The sequence below is a fragment of the Vombatus ursinus genome, unplaced genomic scaffold, assembly GCF_900497805.2.
Source record: "Vombatus ursinus unplaced genomic scaffold, bare-nosed wombat genome assembly UNPS02015408.1, whole genome shotgun sequence".
Classification (NCBI taxonomy): domain Eukaryota; kingdom Metazoa; phylum Chordata; class Mammalia; order Diprotodontia; family Vombatidae; genus Vombatus; species Vombatus ursinus.
The window spans coordinates 1,731,373-1,755,167 of NW_020955186.1; the positions used below are offsets into that span (position 1 = coordinate 1,731,373).

Below are 23,795 nucleotides of genomic sequence, written 5' to 3' on the forward strand. Positions count from 1 at the left end.
TTTTATTGTTTTTTTTCCATATTACCAGCACATAGTTTTGTCTATTGGTTCAATAGTTTTCTTAATTTCAATTTTATTAATCTTTCCTTTGAGTTTCAGTATTTCTAATTTGGTATTTAATTTGTTCTTTTTCTAGCTTTTTTAATTGTATGTCCAATTCATTGACCTTCTCTTTATTTTATTCACATAAGCATTTAGAGCTATAAAACTTCCCCTAAGAACTGCTTTTGGTGCATCCCATAAGTTTTGGTATGTTGTCTCATTATTGTCATTCTTTTTTATGAAGCTGTGGATTGTTTCTATGATTTGTTGTTGTTTGACTCACTCATTCTTTAGGATTCAATTTGATTAAAGTGGATGGTGAGTTTTTATGCCCTAATGCATGGTCAATGTTTGTGTAGGTTCCATATACTGCTGAGAAAAAGGTATATTCCTTTCTATCTCCTTTCAATTTTCACCAGAGGTCAATTGTATCTAAATTTTCTAAGCTTCTATTCACCTCTTAACTTCTTTCTTCTTTATTTTGTGGTTAGATTCATCTAGTTCTGAGATGGGGAGGTTGAGATCCCGCACTAATATAGTTTTTTTTTTTTGTCTACTTCTTCCTGTAACTCCCTTAACTTCTCCTCTAAGAATTTGGATGCTATACTCATTGGTACATATATGTTTAGTATTCATATTTCTTCATTGTCTATGCTACCTTTTATCAAGATGTAGTTTTCTTCCTTGTCTCTTTTAATTAGATCTATTTCTGCTTTGCTATGTCTGAGATCAGGATTTCTACCTGGGCTTTATTTTTTTTTAAATTTCAGCTGAAGCTTCTATATTATGCTCCAGCCTTTTACCTTTACTCTGTGTGTATCTGTCTGCTTCAAATTTGTTTCTTGTAAACAACATATTGTAGGATTATGGTTTTTAATCGACTCTGCTATCTGTTTCCCTTTTATGGGAGAATTCATCTCATTAACATTCACATTCATGTTCATTCCTCAATCCTATTTTTCCCCTTTTTTATACTTTTTTTCTCTGCTTTCTCCCTTTCCCTCCTTATCAGTGTTTTGTTTCTGACCTCCACCTATTTCAATCTGTCCTCCCTTTTATCAGTCCCACTTCTTTTTCCTTCCCTTGCTACTTCTTCCCTCCCTTTTATCAGCCCCCTCTATTTTTTTCTTCTTTCCTCTCCTACTTCCCTATAGAGTAAGACGTATTTCTATACCCAACTAAGTGTGTATATTATTCCTCTTTGAGACAAATCTGATGAAAGTAAGGTTCAAACAATGCTCACCCTCTCCTTTCTTTCCCTCTACTGTAATAGGTTGTTTGTACCACTTCATGTGATGTTAATTTACCTTATTCTGCCTTCCCCTTTCCTCATCTACCAGAAAAATCCTTTTTTTATCACTTAATTTTTAACATCATCACATGACATTCAAATTATATCTGTACTCTCTGTTTATAACTACTCCTTCCATCTTCCCTAATAGAGATACAGTTCTCAAGAGTTGCAGGTATCATCTTCCCATGTAGAGATATAAACAGTTTAACCTTATTTAATAACATTTTTGGTTGTTTGGTTGTTTGTTTTCTTTACTGCTTACTTTTTTATGCTTCTTTTGAGTTTTGTGTTTGAAGAATAAATTCCCATTCACCTCCAGTCTTTTCATCAGGAAAGTTTGCAAGTTCCCTATTTCACTGAATGTCCATCTTCTCTCCTTAATGCTTATGATCAGTTTTGATGGGTACTTGATCCTTGGTTGTAATTCAAGCTCCTTTGCCTTTCAGAATATTATATTACAATCCCTCTATTCTTTTAATGTAAAAGCTGCAAGGTTGTATGCAATCCTGACAAGTTTTCCCTGATAATTCCTTTACAGGTATTATCCAGGCTCTTTTTTTGATCATGGCTTTCAGGTAGTCCAAAAATTCTTAAGTTATCTCCCCTGGATTTATTTTCCAGGTTAGCTGTTTTTTTTTTTTTTCCAATGAGGTAATTTCTAATGCTTTCTATTTTTTTTTATTCTTTTGATTTTGTTTGACTGATTTCTTGATGTTTCATAGAGTCATTACCTTCCATTCCACTTCCCCAGTTCTAATTTTTAACATGTTGTTTTCCTCAGTTAGCTTTTGCACCTCTTTTTCCATTTGTCTAATTCTATTTTTAAGGAGCTGTTTGATTCAATGCATTTTCCCCCATTTAGCCAATTGTATTTTTAAAGTAATTGTTTCCTACATTCAATTTTTGTCCTTCCTTTTCTAAGCTGTTGACTCTCTCTTGCATAACTTTCATCTCTTTTCCCAATTTTTCTTTTACTTCTCTTATTTGATTTTTAAATTCCTTTCTGAGTCTTCCAAGAAGGATTTTTGGGCTATAGACCAATTCATATTCTCCTTTTAGGTTTCAGATACAGTTTTATTGACAATGTTGTCCTCTTCTGAGTTTCTGTTTACATCTTCCCTGTTGCATTGATAGCTATCTATGGTCAGGGCTCTTTTCTGCTTTTTGTGCATTTTTAGTCTATTTCATGACTTTAAAATTGAGCTCTGCTCCTGGGGCAAGGCATTGTCCCAAGTTTCTTTTACTTGGGGCCAGGGGCCTGGTCACTAGCTTTCTGCACCATGACTTCATGTGTTGACAGCTTTCCCAATGCACTGTTGTGGTCCTGTCAAGTTGTGTCTTTCTCCCAGTATTCTGGGGCTGATAGTTTGCCTTCTGTGTTGGGGCTGGGCCAGGATGCCTCACAGCTGGCCTTTTGTGTCACCAGCATGCTGATCCAGGATCAAGGGGCTTTGGTTGCTGATCTGTGCTCTGACTAAGAGCCTCTCTCTGGCTTGCCTGGACACTGTCTGCACTGGGCTGTTCCTTTTACCCAAGTGAGACAAACCTTTCATGAAGTCCTTTTAAGTTAATTTGACCTGGAAAATTGTTTCACTCCATCTGTTTGTGAGTTCTTTCTCTCCAGAATCTGTTTAGAGGAATCATTTAATGTTGTTTCTGGAGGGAAAAGGAAGGGAGCTCCAGCAACTTCCTGGCTTCTTTTTGTCATCTTTATTAAGACTTTTTAAATCCCTTCACCATGCCTAGGAGAAAGGATTGCATACTGTTGATTGTTAGTAGATTTTGTAGAACAAATGTTTTCTGTTCCAATCTGAAACAATTTTCTAGATATAGATAGGACCATAGTATCATTTTATCCTAAATTTAGAACTGGAAAAGATGCCATAAGTCTTGGAGTCTAACCCTCTAATTTTATAAATAGTAAATTTTGGCATAAAGAGCTCAACTGTTGAGCTTAGAGTCAAATAGATAGTAGATATCTGACCTGAAATTTGAACCCTGGTCTTCCTTATGCTTGATGAAGGAGAAGAGATAAGACAGAGGACAGAGAAGAGGGCAAGATGAGATAAATGATATTCTTTTTTTTATGAAGCTAGAGAAGGGAAGGAAAGTTACCAATGAAGTGAAAAACAAGTAAAGTACATAGAGTACTTTCCCTTTCTCCATTTTCACATGCTGAGATAATCCTATTGAAAAACATAAAGATTTTCTGTGTTCTGTAACTTTGAGAGACAAGGGAAACTATGGAGTGCAAAGGAAAATGAGCATGGATTTACATTCTATGCTTTAACAATAGACTTTAGTGGATTCTTCAAGACTATGTTTCTTATCTTTTATGAACCTGTTTCCTAGAGATGATTTTAAGGAGGTTTAGTGACCTCATCTCATTCTTGCCAGTAGTTTTCAATACATGGCAGCAGGTAACCGTGACTGTCAGACAATTCCAAAAATTATGGTACAGATAAAAGCAAATCAGAATGAAAAGAGCATGGCCCATAGACAATAAGCCATTTAATATACTGACATCACCAGACAGAAATATAACATTGGGAAGCATATCTCATTTTGAAATTAGCCATGAAATTGATTGTAAGAAGAAGATAGTGTTCAATGTATTAGATAATTCAAGCAACATTTTTAAAATCCCTTTGAAGACCAGAACATTATTGAAATTTTTGAAGATTTACAACTTTGGCCATTTCAGGAAAACTGAACATTTCTATATTCTGGAGTCTGAAATGTTGATTACATCACCATCCAGCCTTTTCAGTTATATTTTCTCTAGTACAGCCAATCTGGTTTAACTATTCACTGAATTAAAACCACTGGTACTGACAAAGAACAAAATTTTACAAGAGTTGATTAAATGCATAATCTTTGTGCTCTCAGATTTATTATGAGACTAAAAATATAAAATAAAAGTTTTGATGAGTGAATATATTTTTCTAATAGCTAGCCATGGTATTTCAAATGTAAAGTTATGGATACTAAAGGAAAAGTTAATTTTGAAAATTTCTGGGAATTTTTGGAATAAATAAACAGAAAAATAAGTGATGATTAAAACAAGATGTTTTCCTCATTGCTTTAAAATGAATTAGACACTCTACATTTCAGAAATAACTAAGAACCAAGGAAGACCTGACTTCTATGCTATAAAATACATTTAAAACAAGAACTAGAGAGATTAATGTAGTTAGCTTATGCATTGAAGGGTTTATGATTTATTCCTTGGAAGACATGTATGATGATGAAATGTAAAATGGAAACTTCATGAAAGATTGAGTCCCAAGTCATCCAGTACATACTAAAAGTGATGTGGAGAGAGCTGAAAGCCAAACTGCTCTTTATTTTAAATATAGAAAGGGAAAGGAAACAAGCCATAATCATTCCAAATAATTTCTGCTATAGCCTTTATTTTAATGTAATAAGCAAACACCTAAATATTTTAGAGAATTATACTTCCATCATCCTTCTCTAATGAGGGCAAATATTCTACCCCAAATGGAGGTGGATTATTTCCCCATGAATCAACAATTTCCATAGGGAGGCTGGTGCATGAAGGAAAAAGGCAGGGTAATAATCTATTTTTGTTGCTTCATAATATGTTGATATAAAACTTCATAAATTATAGACTGAATTTATGGAATAATAAAAACTATAAATACAAAGGTCATTTAGAAAGTCATATGTATCCTTGTATAATTAAATAATTAATCTATTCACAGACATAGAATTATTATTTGCTAAACAAACAGGAAATAAGTTAGAAATTCATATTTTTAACAGTACTATTACAATTCAGTTTCTGGGTTTGAATTATTTAACTTTTTTGAGTGGCAGCTTCCACATCAGCAAAATGAAATATTTAGATTAAGAGCTGAGGTCTTTCCAAGTTCTAACAAATCTAATCAGGTAAAATTCTTTTTACAAACACTAAAATATCTTTCAAAGATAACATTAGCAGACATCAATCAAAAAGCATTTAATAAACACCTATTGTGTTCTAGACACAGGGAGACACAAAAATAGTAATGAAATAGGCCCTTCCATGAAGCAGCTTACTTTCCCCTTGGGATTCTAAGAAGAGATGAGAAGAGGGCATGTTTTAAAAATGGGAACCATGCATAAAAACATAACAACATAAAAACATAAAAAGTTATATGTTTTTAAAGTCACAGATGAAAGTAAAGAAAGACCTGTATCACCCTAGTTAGGAGAAGAATTCTTACCTAAGCAAAGGATAAAGAGAATCATAAAATATAATTTAAAAAAACTTTACTTAATATTGAAAAAGTATTATATAGACAAAAGAAATTCATTTAAAATCATAAAAGAAATAATTAGGGGGAAAAAAAAACTTGTCAACAACTTTCCATAGAAAAGCTCTAACATCCAAGTGTTATAAATGTTGATTAAAATATACAAGAATAACAACCATGTTCCAATTATATAAGTGGTCAAAATATTTGAACAGGCAGTTGTCAAATGAAAAAAAATATGAATTGCCAATAACCATATAAAACATTCCAAGTCAATGGTGAAAGAAATGCAAATTTAGACAACCCTGAAATCCCACACCATACTTATATTGTTGAATCATTTTAGTCATGTCTGACATTGCATGACCCCATTTGGTGTTTTCTTGGTGAAGATACTGGAGTGGTTTGTCATTTCCTACTCTAACTCATTTTACACATGAGGAAACTGAGGCAAACAGGCTTAAGTGAGTTGCCCATCACACAGCTAGTAAGTGTCTGAGACTGGATTTGAACTCAGGTTTTCCTAACTCCAGAACATGTTCTCTATCTATTGCAATTAGCAAAAATTAAAAATATAAAAAAAGTCACATTTGTTTAAGGAGATTATCAAGGATAGACATACTAGTACACTGTTTTTGGAAGTATGAATTGGTTCAACATTTGTGAGAAACAATTTGGAATTATATCTCCCACCCCAAATAACTAACCTAACTTATTGGTGTAGCAATATTACTATGGAACAATTTTTAAGGTAGGGTACCTGAGGAGACAAGAGAAAGTTTTGAATAGTTTCAATGAAGATTGTCATAGAAAATCAATTTGGGAGGATAAAAGTATTGTCTTATTGCAGTGAGGGCCTAGTTGAGATTAAATATTACAAACTTTGTTGGGTCCAGTGAGAATGGTTGCATAACATTTTCTAGCAACTATTAGCAGTAGTACATGAGCAGGAATATGAAATATATGGATGGTGAGAGTAATTCAAGTTTGGAGTTTACTGAGGCATAAGTTTTTATAGGATAAGGGATCAGGGGATTTGTGAGCATAGGTAGCACTAATTAATGTTGAACAGATTAACTATAGTATTCAGATTGGCCAGGGATAAGGTAAAACTGGGGCAGAGATGATAACCTTGAGAGAGTACTTTTGTGGAAGTCACAGTGAACAAAAAATAAATAAACAAAAAAGCCAAAAAAAAAAATGTGTGACACATGGAATGTGATAAAGTTATGATTGGATTAAGTAATTTTGTAATTATTGATCATAAAAAGCATATCTCTGGGTACTTGAAACATCAGAGTTATGATCATTCCTATGCATAACTGAGATGGAATGAATGACTAGGTCAAGGGACTTGATACTACTGGAAGGAACAAACAGAATAAGGGTGGGGATTGAGTTTGAATGGAGGATCAGTATCAGTCATTAAGTCCTTTGATAAAGTAAGGAGAATAAAATGGGAGCTAGTAGATATCAGTCACAAAATTCTGGATTGGATGACATCTCTGCACAGAATGAACTCTTAAAGGAGGAAACATCATCAGGTGATGGCAGAAGGAGGGTCTAGGATTACCAATGATTAGCAAGGAGTATATCAAATCCCCTTCAAGGATCAATGTGTTGGTGTATGAGAGAAAATGAAAACAGTATTGAACAGGACATTTACAGTTGAATTGTCTTCTGGAAGGAGCCCAGTCTCTATGAATAGAAAGAGCAGTAGAGGAGGAGGTCTAAATTTAAAAGAAGTTTGCTAATTATTCAATGAGATTATAGAAGTCACACTGGAAACAATGGACATATTTGAACTGGCACATGGGAAAGGTAGGAATGGGAGGGTGCACAAAGATATAGCACAAAGTAGTGGCAGAGGAAGGATGTGGTTTTTCTTAAGCAGAAAACAAATCTGAATTGTTAGATTTGGAAGAATAGGAGATGGATTTTTGCTCATTAGAGGGAATATTGTAACATTAACTGGTGCTCATAACTTCAGAAATCCTCAAGATGGTACCTGGTCAGTCAAACCTTTTTCACATGCCATGAAAGTATAAATGTGCCAAAAGCATTTAGCATGGTGCCTGGCAGATAGCAAGTGCAATATCAATGTTTGACATGTTGTTTGACATGTCTCTCTGTCTGTCTGTCTACCTTTCTTTCTTTCTTTCTTTCTTTTTATCTACTGTGTATGCTAGCAAACCCAGCCTAAGCTATGTATGTGCCTTTGAAAAAATAGAGATTGGACTTGGAATTATTGAATATTCCCACAGATGAGGTCCTTGCAGCAAGAATCTCTTTATCTGATTCATTGTTATTATGATAATTTTTTGAAGTGAAGGCCAGTTATGGGAATCTCTGATGCTAGGCACAAGAAGTATGGTATCTGAGCCAAAGGTTGAAAGCTTGACTCCTAGAAGGAAGACTGATATCTGAATCTCATATTCTGAGCAGAGCTCCAAATTGAAAGGTAAGCCATATTGTTACTGGTCTCTGCCTGGGTCCAATTTACCAACAAGGGCTTTTTTCTTCTGTTTATAGTAATCAATCACTTTATATCATATATCATCTTGATTTATAAATTATTTATATATTGAACCTTGTATTGTATTACATGGACCATTTAAAAAAAACAACTGAATATATGATTTCTTTGTCCTAGTGAACTTCTTTTGAGGAAACAACCTCTATTAACAGATTAGCATCTGTTCTGAAACTCAGTCACAGACTATTGACTGGGTATTGAGAAGTTCAGTTATTATAAATATGTTTCAATGTTGGAACTTGAATCTAGTTGTTCCAGATGCCAAAGACATTTCTCTCTATCCAATAAGTCATGATCTCTCTCTAAATGGAGCATATGTTGATTATATAAGCATACTAGATACTATCATTGCAGAGATAGGGACTGAACCTATTTCATTGCTATATGGAACTCCCAGCAAAGGAAATTCTCTCACTAAGGCATGTCAACATCTCTTTTACAGTTTATGATCTTATAGTGTTCCTTAGAGCACTAAGAGATTAAGAGATTTGTTCAGGTCACTCAAGGTCGCAACTGAGTATGTGAAAGAGGTACTATTTAAAGCCAGATCTTCATGGCTTTTAGAGCACCCATCTATTAACTCATAAGCACTTGTTCTAATTATAATTGTTGACATATTCCACACTTCTAATATTATAATAAAGTAACATAAGCAAATAAAGTAAAATAATCAAAAGTAGTATCATTATATTAACAATAATTTATATAAAAGCTAAGTATACTACTATAGTATTAATTAACTACAGAGAAATTAAGGCTTACAACTAATACCAATGTATGTAATTGTTGCTGTTAAGTCATTTCTGACTCTTTGTGACCTGATTTGGGGTTTTCTTGGCAAAGATACTGGAATGGTTTGCCATTTCTTCCTCCATATGATTTTATAGATGAGGGAACTGAGGGAAAGTGTTAAATTACTTGTCTGGAATCGCACAGCTAGTAAAATTATCTGAGGCCAGATTTGAACTCAGAAAAATGATTCTTCTTGACTTCAGGAGCAACACTTTCTAGTACGCTGCCTAATTCTGAATACCAATGTACAGACAAGAGAGTAATAACCCTGAGAACTAATTATTTGAAGTGTTTGAGTATAAAGATTTCAAATCTTGACATATTGGTAGAAAAACCTTAGGAAAGATTTAACTTATCCATTGAAAATAAAGAGTCTTAACAGAACTGAATTAGGATTCTCATTCATGAATAACTGCTATTTAGAATAAGAGTCTCTGCTCTAGTCTGAGATCCAGACTGTAGGTAGGACAGAAAATTGAATAGCTCATATTTCATCAGATTTTTTTTTTGAAAAAGTAATTGTATATAAATCACTGTAATACATTATTTACTGACTGAATATAGAAGTGACTTACAATGTCTCCTTTATGGTCTAAAGGTGTCTATGTGAAATAAACCTAATATATTTCCCCAATAATAATTTGTTATTGTAGACTTTGTGTCACTCATACACTTTCTATTTCATTTGTCAGTAAAGAGTCAGTAAATTGATTGTTGGACCACCAACAGGCAATAGAACTCAGAAAACACCTGGTAACCAGTACCCATTTATTAGAGAAAACATCTCAGTATTCAGCTAACCTTTCTATTTTGGAAAGTCAAAGTAAGAAACTCAAGGTCTACAAATTAGCCCAGGAGCAAGCAGAAACCATATATTAAACTGAAAAAGTTGTCTGAACCTTGACAGATTTTTTATTTCTTTCCTCTTTCTCATTAACACCACTAAAGAGTCACCTGGGATGTGAAGTAAGGTCAATCTTTAATTAATTGATTTTCAATTATTATAAATGATGTATTTGCTTGAAAGCATTTAATTAAACAACACTCATTATGATTAATATCTCTGAACCTGTTTTTTTTTTTTTTTAAAGGGTGGGGCAAATAAATCATTCACAAGAAAACCTTGCTCAGTAAGAATTCTGGAAACAAATCAACTTTGACTTGCCCCAAAATAAACTCTTAGGAATCAATGAGCAAATTTTTAAAAATTACAAATTAATTCAAATGCTATGGTATCAAATTTACTCATAAAACCATTCTTGTGTGAAATACCACACTTTGATTACCTCAGTCTCCTTTTCTACTTTTTATTTACAGCTAGAAAATCTCATACAACAACAACCACAACCACAACCACAACAACAACTACTACTACAGCTAGTATTACCACCGCCACCACCCCTATCACCACCACCATCACCAGCATCACTACTACTACTACTATTACTCCCACTACTACTACCTCTACTAGCTAGTAATTATATAATTCTTTTTGGGCTGTTTTTAATTTTAATTTAATCTTTTATTTTTCCCAAATCACATGTAAATTTTTTTAACATTCATTGTAAAAATTGAGCTCCAAATTCCCTCCCTCCTTCCCATCCCCCTCACTGAGGCAAGCAATTTGATATAGGTAATACATATTCCATATTAGTCATATTGTCAAAGAAAATGCAGACCAAAATAAAAACTCAAGAAAAAAAATAAAGTAAAAATAAAGAAAGAATGCTTCAATCTCTATTCAGTGTCCACTAGTTCTTTCTCTGGACATGGATACCATTTTTCATGACAAGTCCTTCAGAGTTGTCTTAGATCATTGTATTGCTGACAATAGCCAAGTCATTAAGAGGTAATCATCTTACTATATTGCTGTTACTGTGTATAATGTTTTCCTGGTTCTACTAATTTCACTTTGTATTAGTTCATGTAAGTGTCTCCAGGTTTTTGTGAGAGTATCTAGCTCATAATTTCTTATATTGCAATAGTGTTCCATCACAATCATATACCACAAATTGTTTCGCCATTCCCAAATTGTTGGGTGTCTCCTCAATTTCTAATTCTTTGCCACTAGAAAGGAGCTGTTATAAATATTTGGGAATTGTTCCAAATTGTTCTACATAAAGTTAAATCAGTTCACAACTCCACCAATAATGCATTAGTGTTCTAATTTTCCCACATCTTCTACCACATTTATAATTTTCATTTTCTGTCCTATTAACCAAGGTATGAAGTAGTATATCCCTATTGCTTTCATTTCCATTTTTCCAATCAGTAGTGAGTTAAAGCATTTTTTCATATGGCCATAGATATCTTTGATTACTTAATCTGAAAACTATTTAAAATTTTTGATCATTTGCCAATTGTGGAGTGTCTCTTATTATTATAAATTTGATTCAGTTTTGTATGTATTTGAGAGATGAAGCCTTTATCAGAGAAACTTGCTTCAATTTTTTTTCACAATTATGATTGCTAACTGTATTTCCCTCCATCCTATTTCCTCCCTGTTTATTCCATTCTCTCTCTCCTTTTATCCTGTCCCTCCTCAAAAAGTTTTTGCTTCTGTCAATTACCTCCCCAATCTACCCTCCTTTCTATGAGTACACCCTTCTCTTATTCCCTTCCCCTCCTACTTTTCTGTAGGGTAAGATAGATTTCTGTACCCAATTGAGAGTGTATGTTATTCCCTCTTCAAGCCAGTTCTGTTAAGAGTAAGGTTAAAGCATACCTGTTATCTCCCCCATCTTCTCTTCCACTGTAATACCTCTTTCTTGCCTCTTTTATGTGAGATAAATTGTTCCATCCTACTTCTCTATGATATTCTTTCATAAATCTCATTTCTCTTCCCAATTTTTCCTCTACATCTCTTACTCGATTTTAAAATCCTTTTTGATCTCTTCCATGGCCTGACAGAATTCATGTTTTTCTTGGAGGCATTGGATGTAGGAATTTTGACTTTGCTTTATCTTCTTCTGAGTGTGTATTTTGATCTTCCTTGTCACTAAAGTAACTTTCTATGGTCAGAATTTTCTTCTGTTGTTTGCTCATTTTCTCAGCCTACTTCTTGACTTTTAATTCATTGCTAAAATGGGGCTCTGCTTCCAGGGTGGAGTGCACACTGTCTCAAGTTTCAGGAGTTTTGTGCAACTGTTTCAGAGATAATTCTAGGGACCTGTAAGTTTTCAGTTTTTCCAGGGTGATGTGATCTAAGGAGAGCTGTGCTTACTACTCTCCTGTCTTGTGCACCAGTTTATGAGCAACCACAAGAACTCTTTTCTGCCCTGGAACTGTGACAAGAGTCCCTCCTCCACTCTGGTCTCAAGCTCTAATGTGTTACTTCTCCTCCTTACCCTGGGACTGCCACCAAGGACTGTGACTAGATCTGAGTAATGGCAAATCAAGAGTCCTGCTCCTAGTGCCAGCAAAGAAACCCATATAATCTCCTTCTGACCAATTATTTTACTTCCTTACTTTCCGTGTGCTGAGAACTCAGGAAGTAGCAACTGCAGGTGCTGCTTCATTCACTCCCAAACCTGTTCCTGGTTTTCTATGGCCTGGTTTCTGCTGGTGCAGTCTGCACTGGACTGTGCTCTACTCTCTGACATTGTTTCACCTCATCCTTTTAGTGGTTCTGCCACTCCAGGACTTGCTTCAGGGCATTATTAGAAGGTATTTGGAGGGTTTGGGGGGAGTACTCAGGTGAGTTCCTGCCTTCTCTCCACCATCTTGGCTCCACCTGTATATAATTCTTTAAGATTTGAAAAAAGACTTTATAAATTTTAACTCATTTTATCTTCACAATAACTTTATGGAATAGGTGTTATTATCTCCATTTTATTGATGAAGAAATTAAGTCAGAGAGCAATTTAGTGACTTCCCTACTTAGTGTCTGAGTCAAGACTTGAACTCAGGCTTTGCTGACTTCAGTTCTTTGCACTCTATCAATTTTATCACCTAGCTACTTATTTGCATAGTGTTATAAGGTACTTATAAACACTTGACAAAATGCTCTTGTATTTACATTTATAGCCACTCTGTGAATTAGGTACCACAAACATCATCACCGTCATCATATAGATGAGGAAACTGAGGTTCATAGATATCAATTGCCAATACAATTGCCAAACAACTGCCAAAGAATACACTTGAATTTCTAAACCTCAATTTCATCATTTGGAAAATGAGGTGATTAGATTTTGTGATTTCCATGGTCCTTCTAAGCCATGCATCCTGTGATTTGAGCAATATTCTTGATTAATAAATGACACATGTTAGATTCAAATCCAAATTCTCCTGGAATCAAATCTAATAAAAAGCCGTCTTAGCCCCACTACAGTGCAAACTATTTTAAGTATTTTGAATAAGTTTACTAGCCTTGAAAGCACTATAGATGTGGAATGAGAAGGGACCCCAAAGATAGTCTAGTACAACACCTTCATTTTACAGATAAGGAAACTGAGGGCCAGAAACTATTTTCCCAAGGTCACACAAGTAGCAGTTGTCAGAGTCAGAATCTGAACCCATATTATTTGATTCTAAAATGTGCATTCTTTCAACTCTATCATGCTGCCTCATTATCACAAATCAATACAGCTTACTCAGTTTGACTTCATTTTCTCATACCCTATACATTTGTTTAAGAAACTTGAGAAAAATATGGTCTATTTTAAATCCTATCTGAACTTGAGTCTAACAGAAGTTGGCAGCATAATGAAGAACCCTAAAATGTTATCATGACACTTGCTATCAAAATATCTACAGCATTTGCAGCTGCTCAGGTAACATGCCTTTCAAAAATGGTGTGCAAATGGATTTACAGTCATCTCTGTCTCATTCTTATAGCAAACAGGTATCATTTTAACATTTAATCCTTGCCACACAAAACATCCTTATCTAATACAATGCAGGAAAATGTCTTTGTAAATGTATGAAGAACTTTTTTTGATTTTTTTAACTAGGAAGATTCTTTTCACACTTTTTCTCCATGAATATCTCTCTCTACCATTTAACTGAATAAGAAGTATTAGTCAAAAGATAAACCTAAAATTCCTTAAGGTTACCATCAAGTTCTATGTCATTTTCTATTAAGGTCAGGAACCATTCAACAAGACAGTTTAAAAAAATGTTAGCTCTCTGGTGCCCTGCCTATAATTTTCTATTCCCTACAGTATTTAAGGTTTTCCATTACCCAAAATCACACAATTACACTAAGTCCTGGTAAACATTAACATATTTAGTTGTGGTTTCTCATTTTCTAATTATGACCAAGAAATAACAACTCGTATTTATTTAGTGCTTTAAGTTTTATAAAGCATTTTTTCACAATAATACTGTGAATTGGGTAATATAAACATCACTGTCCACTTTTTGATGGAGGAACTGTGACTGAGAGAAGTCTAACTGATTTGGCCAGGATGCTAACTCTGGAGTCCTGACTCTAGATCTAGCATACTTTCTATTACTGTACATTGACATTATTATTCTCAAATAAAAATAAAAGTCTAAATTCTTACCAACATGACCTACAGATTTCTTTCCTGCCCCCTACAAAAAAGAAAGTTGTTCCCTTGTGAGAGGACATGCATGATGTAAAGAGGTTGGAGTGAGAATAGCTGAATTTTAATCTTGATCTTACCAAGTAAAATCTGGTCGACTATGGCCAAATTGCTCAACTCTTCTGGAACAATTTCTTCATCTATGCAATTATGTGTTTGAACTTGTATATAAGGGCTTGTTGGCTTTAAATCATATTAGCCTACAGATTTTAAAAGATCTGGGTTCAAGGCCAAGCTTTGCCATAGAACAGGCACATATTCACTTCACATAATGCATCTGAGCTTCATTTTCCTTATTTACAAAGTGGCTTAAATATTAAGAATACTACCTAGTTCATTGAATTTTTCTTAAGGATGTTTATCTTTAAACAACACTGTGCTAAATAAATTGGAGAAATTATTATTATTCATCATGTATTATTTATCTCCATCCCTTCCTAATTCTATGATAAAGAAACATTTAATTCTGTAGATCTTTTAGAAGACATTTTTTCCTAATTTGAAAAATTAAATCATTTTATATAAAGATATACATTTTTATCATATATTTCATGTGGTGAGTATGTGGTGCCAGTGATGACCTATTGCCATAAATATATACAGATAGATAGATGAGTTGATTCATGAACCAAAGCATTATTTGCTAACATATGTACTGATGATCTTTTCTAAGAGTCTAAAAGAACTCTTTAATAGATGAAAAAAGAAAAATTGAGACTATAACGTGTACCATTCTGAAGGATGATAACTTGCTAACAAAATATATCAACATGAAAAAGGCATGAGAATTGAATGGTTGATTAATTCCCTTGATTTTAGCTTTGAAAGATTTCAATTTGGTAAATGCAAAAGACTTTATACAGTACTCTGTAGTTATTATAATCCTGTCATCAAATATTGAAATTTATCTTGTCATTTCATAAATTTAGATGTTGCTTCTAATGATGCAGATTTTTACCTATATCTGCCCAAACTCTTGTGCATGTCTTCCTAAAGATTTAACAGAGGGAGTCCAATGAACATCCTAGTGGTCTTCCTTGATTTTTTCCAACATTAGGAGGCTACAAAAATGGCAACCAGATTGTCTTCATGGCATTCATTGCCTTTTCCATGTGACTAACTCAATTTTAGTATTTATTTTATACTTCCAGTATGAAATATTTTATCTTTGAACTTACACTTTGTACTTCCATCTTTATTTATAGGCTGCATTGTATTAGTACTGACTATGCAACATTTCACTATCTATTCTACATTATAGTAAATTTTAGTTCTTAGGAGACTTGTGTTCCATGTATAATAGCAGTACTACATGAGTGAATGAGATATATTGAAGATGGGACTTATGTCTTCACAATATTTTATAGAACAGTTTATATTCTAAACTATACCTATATAGTCACCATTTCTCACTATTTCACAAGTAATTCAAGCATAAAATTACTTCCATTCTTTTTTAGTCACTTTTCTTCTTGCTATAACCTTTGGATTGGTTTATTTGTGAAATTATTATGTGTTTAACTTTTACTCTCTTTTTAATCACTTTTAGTTATTACTAATGTTTTAAAATAGATTAGCACTGTTTTTTTCAGATGTGTAGTAAAGTACTATTGTGACCATCTTAATTAATTATTAAATTATTTTAAAGGACTTCATTATTACAAGGCTACATGACAAGATCTCAATTATTTGAACCTTCAGAAATGAGCAGAAGTGCTGAAAATCTCCAGAGAGCATTTCAGAATAAAACCATTTATAGGAGGTTTAAAATATATTTTGATACTTACTTTTCCATTATTTTGATGCTTGATCTCTGAATACCTAACCCTCCATAAAAAACCTTGAAGCTGCACAATAAAAACCTCATTCAGTACTGACTAAAAGGCTTTCTCCTTTCTTTTTCTTCATGTATTCTTTGTTCTTTCTCTCTACTACATGCAAATGATGGTTAGAAATAAGATTTGCAGTCAAAGTGGCACAAAGCAACAACCTAAACTGTACTGTTCTCAGCTTGCATTTGTTGTGAAAGTAACTTCTGCTTTGAGGGAGGTAATTAAGTGTATCTGGTAATTCCATCTGTACTTCAATACATATCCAATAGTAAAAGTAAACATGAATAAAAGTTCACATTATACATCAAATGTCCTTTTTTCTTCTATGAAAATACTTTTTTTGTTTAAAGCAGTCAAATTTTATAAAGATATTCTATATACTCAAAGTACAATATACAATTGTAGAATATAATCTATAACCTCTAAATGTATATAATCTGAAATAAATACAATTACGTAATAAATGTCTGACATACTTCTCAATCTGTTTGTTTTCTACATCTTAAGAACAACTTTTATATAAAGTTGTCTTTTGTATCTACTTCTATTGGAATCTTGTTCCCTCTAGAAGACAGAAGACTGAAATTATGTGAGGGCATACAGGTAGCTGGGGGGGGTGAAATAGACAGAGGGTTGGTCTGAGGCAAGTTATTTAGCCTGTGTAATCTTCAGCTAAGAGAGAGAGAGAGAGAGAGAGAGAGACAGAGACAGAGACAGAGACAGAGACAGAGAGAAAGAGAGAGCTGTAATAGCACATGCCCCATAAAGTTTATGTGAGGATCAAATATATATAACTTGTGTGTATGTATATGTATAAATGTACAAAGCTTTTTGAAAACCATATAAATGCTAACTTTTAAATATTAAACACACTTCAAGCCTCATCTAATGCCTAGAGATGTGCACTGCATATAATAAGCACTTAAATTTTGCTATAGATAACTAATTATTTGCACTGTGGAACTATTAAATTTAATTGAATTGAATCAAGTGACCTTTAAGAAAAAATGTTGTGGTCATAACAAAGCATTAAGTATTATACTCAGTCTCTATCATTTCAAATGTTGATCATGACATTATAATCATAATAATGCCTTTGGGACCAAATAAAAATAGATTTCAGGAAAAAATTGAATAATTTGCTTATGGCACAGTAAAATACAGCAATGATCATTGATTCTTAAAGGCAATCCCAATCAAGGATGAATTTTGATTAAATTAGACAGGTTTTGAGCATAAATCTTTTGATGGATAATCATTCAAGGACTAACAGAGGAAAGAGTGGAGATCACTGAAAAATTGCATCCCAGGCAATGAGTTTTTAGCCTGAAATTCACGAAACCATCACTTGCAGTGCAAAAAGGTTATGATATTTGTGGCTGTAGGAGTAACCCAATTGGATCGTATGACAGATCTCTTGTACTTTTGAAAAAGGAGAAAAATTTTTAGTATCACACAACTGAAACAGAGGAAGTTATTTAAGATGATTCTACTCACCTCCCCATACCCAAACTACCTTGGTTAGTATTGCCAACTTTTAAACTTTTACTCAGCCCTCAAGGTCATGTTACATGCAAAGTCTTACATGAAAGAAATATGGCACAAGAGGATATAATACAGAAATTGGAGCAAGGCCTATGTTTGTGTCCTAGCCTTGATTTACTACCACATGGATATTGACAAGTCACTGAATATCTTTGAGCCTTAGTTTACTTATAGGTAAATGAAGGGTAATGAAGTAAGCTACTTATCTCAAAAATATTCTGATGAAGGCACGTTAGGAAATACAACTCACTATATACATACAGATTTATATATAGTGAATAATTATCTGTATGTAATAATAATAATGATTATCTTCATAATGAATAACCCAAACAGAAATCATACTTGAGTTTAGATTACACTTGAAACAGCTGTGACTTCAACACCATTCCTTGCCAGCGTCTCTCAAAATTAAAAAAGGCAGAGGAGGGATAGAGGATAGAATTTATCTATCACCCTATCTAGTCTCTGTCCTCTCTCATACATCCTACACACAGCTGCCACAGTGATGTTCCTCAAAACACAGATCTCACTATTTTATTCCCCTGATCAAAAAGCCCCAGTGACTCCCTATTATTTCTAAGTTAAAATATGTGCTCTTCTGTCTTGTCTGTAAAGCCTTTCACAATCACAATAGCTGCAGTCTATTTTACTAGCTTTATTATATATTACTACCATTTTTCTCCAGTCAAACTGATGAACTTGTTATTTTTAATACACATTTCTCCTTTCATCATGCCTTCTTGTCTCTTATATCTGAAATGCATTTCTTCTTTATTTCTGCCTCTAAAATCCTTTAATTATCTTTAAGCATGAATCTGACTCCCCTATTCAACCAACTTCAGTGTCTGATAATTACCTCTAGAATAAAATACAAATTCTTCTATTTAGATTTTTAAAATCTTTACAATCTAGCACTAACCTATCTTTCCAGTGTCATTTGACACTATTCACCTTTTGTACACTCTATGATCTGGCCAAAGGGGACTTCTCTCACTTTCTCACATATGACATTCTATCTCTAATATCTATGTTTTTGTCTTTGCAGTCCTCCACTTTCCACCTCAGAAAGTTGATGATCTCTTTATGGTTCCAGTCTAGTTGACAATGCTATTATCTTCAACTCATTGATTATCTCCAATTTGTCCCATATACATATATGGAACCAGCTTCAAACATGGGAATGGCTGGAGCTGAAACAGAGTAGGCCAGAGGCAGATGTGTCAGGGATTAAAGAGAAGCTTAATTAATTTCACAGTGAGGAAAACACTTGCAAGCAGAAGCTCTCTCTCCCCTCCCCCCTCCTAAGAAAGTGAGCTAAACATGCTGGGGCCAAGGCAGGTCTTATATACATTTAAAAAAATAAAAACTGCAAGATGGCTAGACTACAACTCAGTTATTCTTAGCAGTTCCCATGACAGGCTCATGCATGAACAATGCAGGCATTCCTGGGTCCTGTGGGAACAGGTCTTAAGTTGATTTTCTTAAGTCTTAAGGGTCATTGAGCCTTGTGATTATTCAATGGAGTACATAACTAGAGTTAGTATGACAGGAACAAGAGTGTAGTACCTGGTTTGACCCAACTGGCTATTACAAAAACAGACACAATCTGCTTTCTGGGCCTTAAGTCTGGGAAACAAAATGTCTCCAAATATCTTGACTGTGTCAAGGTGGGGGAGGTCAGGAAAAACTTCCAGAAAAAAAAATGAGAGTTTAGCTGGGAGTTAAAGAAATGTGAAGAAGCTAAAGAAATGAAGAGAGAGAGAATTCCCAACATAAGGGAAAAGCAGAGAAAATGCCCTATGGTCAGTGTCTAAACTTAGACTTTTCTCAAGTCCCTGAATCCTGAATTAATTCATCGAGTGATATCCTGGTTGCTTATGTCTCTTCCCCAGCCATCATTCTTTCCTAAATCATCTGCTTCCTTTGCAAAAGTGAGTCAAGCACTAATATTTTCTTATTCTATTATAATACTTCCTTTTAGTAGTCTTAAACTCATCCAATAGCACTCTAGGGATTAAAACAGAGAGCCATGAAATAAAACTAAAAGAAAAGAAAGAAACTGAGGAAGACACATGTAGATTTGGAAAGGAGTCTAAAGAAAATACCTCTAAGACAATGGAGGGAAGCCAGTAAGTTAGTTGCCTGAGCTCTCCCCAGTTTCCCTCAGAAACAATGTTAAATCAAGCTTCTAAATGGACTCTGGAAAAACAGAACCCACAAAAAGATGAAATGGAACAATTTTCCAGCTTATGAAAACTTAGAAAGACTTCAGAAAAGAGCGATCTCACTTGGACAAAAGGGGAGCACAGCCCAGGATAGAAACTGTCTGGGAAATCCAGGAGGAGGCTCTTAGACACAGCACAGGTCAGAAACAGAACCCCCTCAATCAAAGATCAGCATGCCAGCTATGAGGCCTCAAGCCCAAGCACAGAGTGCAAATTGTCAGCCAAAGAACACTGGCAGAAGAGGCTGAGCCATGCCAGTACAGAAACAAGCCACAGCTACCTGAGACCTGGCACATAAAGCCAGTGACCTGGCCCTTGACCCCTGGCAAAAGAGCCTTGAAATAGTGCCTCCATGCCTCAGGAGCAGAGCTTAACTTTTAAAAATGAGAAAAAAAAAGCAAAAAGAGCCCTGACCATAGAAAGCTAATATGACAACAGAGAAAATCAAAACACAAACACAGAAGAATACAACAATGTCAAATTGCCCACACATGAAGCATCAAAGGGGAACATAAATTGGCCTCAAGCTAAAAAAGTCCTCTTGGAAGAGGTCAAAAAGGATCAGCAGTACATGACACCTACACAAAAATTGACCATGTTTTAGGGCATAGAAACCTGACAATCCAATGCAGAAAGGCAGAAATATTAAATATATCCTTTTCATGTCATAAAAACTACATGTAACAAATGGCCATGGAAAGATAGACCAAAAAATAATTGGAAACTAAATAATATAATCCTAAAGAATGAGTGGTTCAAACAACAAATCATAGAAAAAATCAATAATTTTATCAAACACTATGACAATAATGAGACAACATGCTAAAACTTATGGGATGAATACAAAGCAGTATTTAGTGGAAAATTTATAAATTTAAATGCCTACATGAATAAAAGAGAGAAAGAGGATATCAATGAATTTGTAATGCAATTAAAAATCTAGAAAAAGTACAAATAAAAAGATCCCCAATTAAATACCAAATTAAAAATTCTGACAATCAAAAGAGAGTTTAATAAAATTGAAAGTAAGAAAACTATTGAACTGATAATTAAAACTAAGAACTGGTTTTATGAAAAAACCTCAATAAAATAGATAAACATTTGGTTACTTTAATTAAAAAAAGAAGAAAAACAAATTACCAGTATCCAAAATTAAAAGGGTGAATTCACCTCCAATGAAATGGAAATTAAAACAATAATTAGGAGTTATTCTGCCCAACTGTTAGTCAATAAATCTGAGAAACTAAGTGAAATGGAGGAATATTTATGAAAATATAAATTGATCAGATTTACAGAAAAGGAAATAATGTATTTAAATAACTCCATTTAAGAAAAATTTAAGAAAAATTGAACTCCCGAGGAAAAAAAATCTCCAAGGCCAGATGGATTTACAAGTGAATTCCAAAAAAACATTTAAAGAACAATTAATTCCAATACTATATAAATTACTTGGAATAATAGGTGAAGAAGAGGTCCTACCAATTCCTTTTATGACAAAAACATGGTGATGATATCTAAACCAGGAAGAGCCAAAACAGAGAAAGAAAATTACAGACCAATTTCCCTAATGAATATCCATGTGAAAAGTTTAAATAAAATAGTAGCAATGAAATTACAGCAATTTATCACAAGGGTAATACTCTATGACTAGGTGGCATTTATACCAGCCATACAGGGCTGGCTTAATATTAGGAAAACTAACAGCGTAATTGACCATAACATTTACAATATTAATGGAAATCATGTATTTATCTCAATAGATACAGAAAAAGCTTTTGATAAAATACACCACTCATTTCTATTAAAAAACACCAGAGAACATAGGAATAAATGGAGTTTTCCTTAAAATGATAAGTAGTATCTATCTTAAACCATCAGCTAGCACAATATGTAATGGAGATAAGCTAGAAGCTTTCTCAATAAGGTAAGATACGAAACCAAGATGTCCATCATCACCACTATTATTCAGTATTGTCCTAGAAATGTTAGCATTAGAAATAAGAGAAGAAAAAGAAATTGAAGGAATTAGAATAGGCAATGAGGAAACAAAATTATCACTATTCAACTAAATAATAGGATTTGAGAATCAACTAAAAAACTACTTGAAATCATCAACAATTTTAGGGAAATTGCAGGATATAAAATAAATCCATATCATTCATCAATATTTCCATATATTACTAACAAAGCCCAACAGCAAGTGATAGATAAAATCCATTTAAAATAATTATAGACAATATAAAATATTTGGGAGTCTATAAAAAACGTTTTTACACACACACACACAAAATAATAAAAATAATATAAAACAGTACAACCAAGATTAGAAGGCAAGCAAAAAGCTGGGAAACAATTTTTACAGCCAGCGTTTCTGATAAAGGCCTCATTTCTAAAATATTCAGAGAACAGAATTAAATTTATAAGAATACAAGTCACTCCACAATTGGCCAAAGGTCAAAGGATAGGCAGTTTTCAGATGAAGAAATTAAAGCTATCTATAATCGTATGAAAAAATGTTCTGAAGCACTATTGATTAGAAAAATGCAATTCAAAACAACTCTGAGGTACCACCTCACACCTATCAGATTGGCTAATATGACAGAAAAAGAAAATGACAAATGTTGTAGGAGATATGGGAAAACTAGAACACTAATGTATTATTGGTGGAGTTATGAACTGATCCTAGCATTTGGAGAATTTGGAACTACACCCAAAGGGCAATCAAACTGTACATAGCCTTTGATCCAGCAACACGACTACTAGGTCTCTATCCCAAAGAGATCATACAAAAATATTTATAGCAGCTCTTTTTGTGATGGTAAAGAATTGGAAATTATTGGGACATCTATCCATTGGTAAATGACTGAACAAGTTGTGCTATATGAATATAATGGAATACTATTGTGTTAAAAGAAACGATGAGAGCAGGCCATAAGTGAGGGATGAGGCCGTGAGACAGCCACGGGAGGGCCACAGAGGAGGCGTCACAGCGCGGCCGGGTCCCTCCAGCCATGAGGCCCCACCAGGTGCCCGTGTTCGGCAAGGTCTTCATCCAGCAGGACTACAGCAGCGGCACCCAGTGCCATTTCTAGAACAAGTTCCCGGCCGAGTTGTGAGACCAGATTGACCAGCAGCAGTTTGAAGGAACAGTTCATGCTCTAAATAACATTTATGCAGAAGCAGAAAAGCTTGGGGGTCAATTTTACCTTGAAGGCTGTTTAGCTTGTTTGACAGTATATTCTATCTTTTTGTGCATGGAAACACATTATGAAAAGGTTCTGAAGAAAATCACCAAATATATTCAGGAACAGAATGAGAAGATTTATGCTTCACAGGGCCTCCTTCTGACAGACCCAACTGAGAGATGACTTTGTGTTATTGAAATTACCATTTATGAAGACAGACATTTATGAAGGCATGAGCAGTGGAAGATAAACTATGGAGTCCAAGAGTCCATCTTAGAATGGGACTCTCTTCTGTCCACCGGCCAACTACAGAGTCCCCTACCTCCTCTCCAAGCATCATTCCTTTGTATCTGCTGCCAGAGCCACAGTGCCATTCTACTCCAAGGACTAACTTTCTAAAATTCTGCTCCTGGGGTGACATAGTTACACAGCATCCACTTTGTTTCTTTAAATTGTGTAGGACTTTGTAATCTTTGTAGTTATTTCTGAAAAAATATAATGAAGCATTTCACTTTTTAAATTCAAAACAA

The 23,795-nt window shown here is 34.1% G+C and overlaps 1 pseudogene; it reads left to right on the plus strand.

Annotated features, from left to right (window-relative positions):
• The first annotated feature begins 23,091 nt into the window (after positions 1-23,091).
• On the plus strand, positions 23,092-23,515 carry LOC114032218 (annotated as a pseudogene).
• The last annotated feature ends 280 nt before the right edge of the window (positions 23,516-23,795 follow it).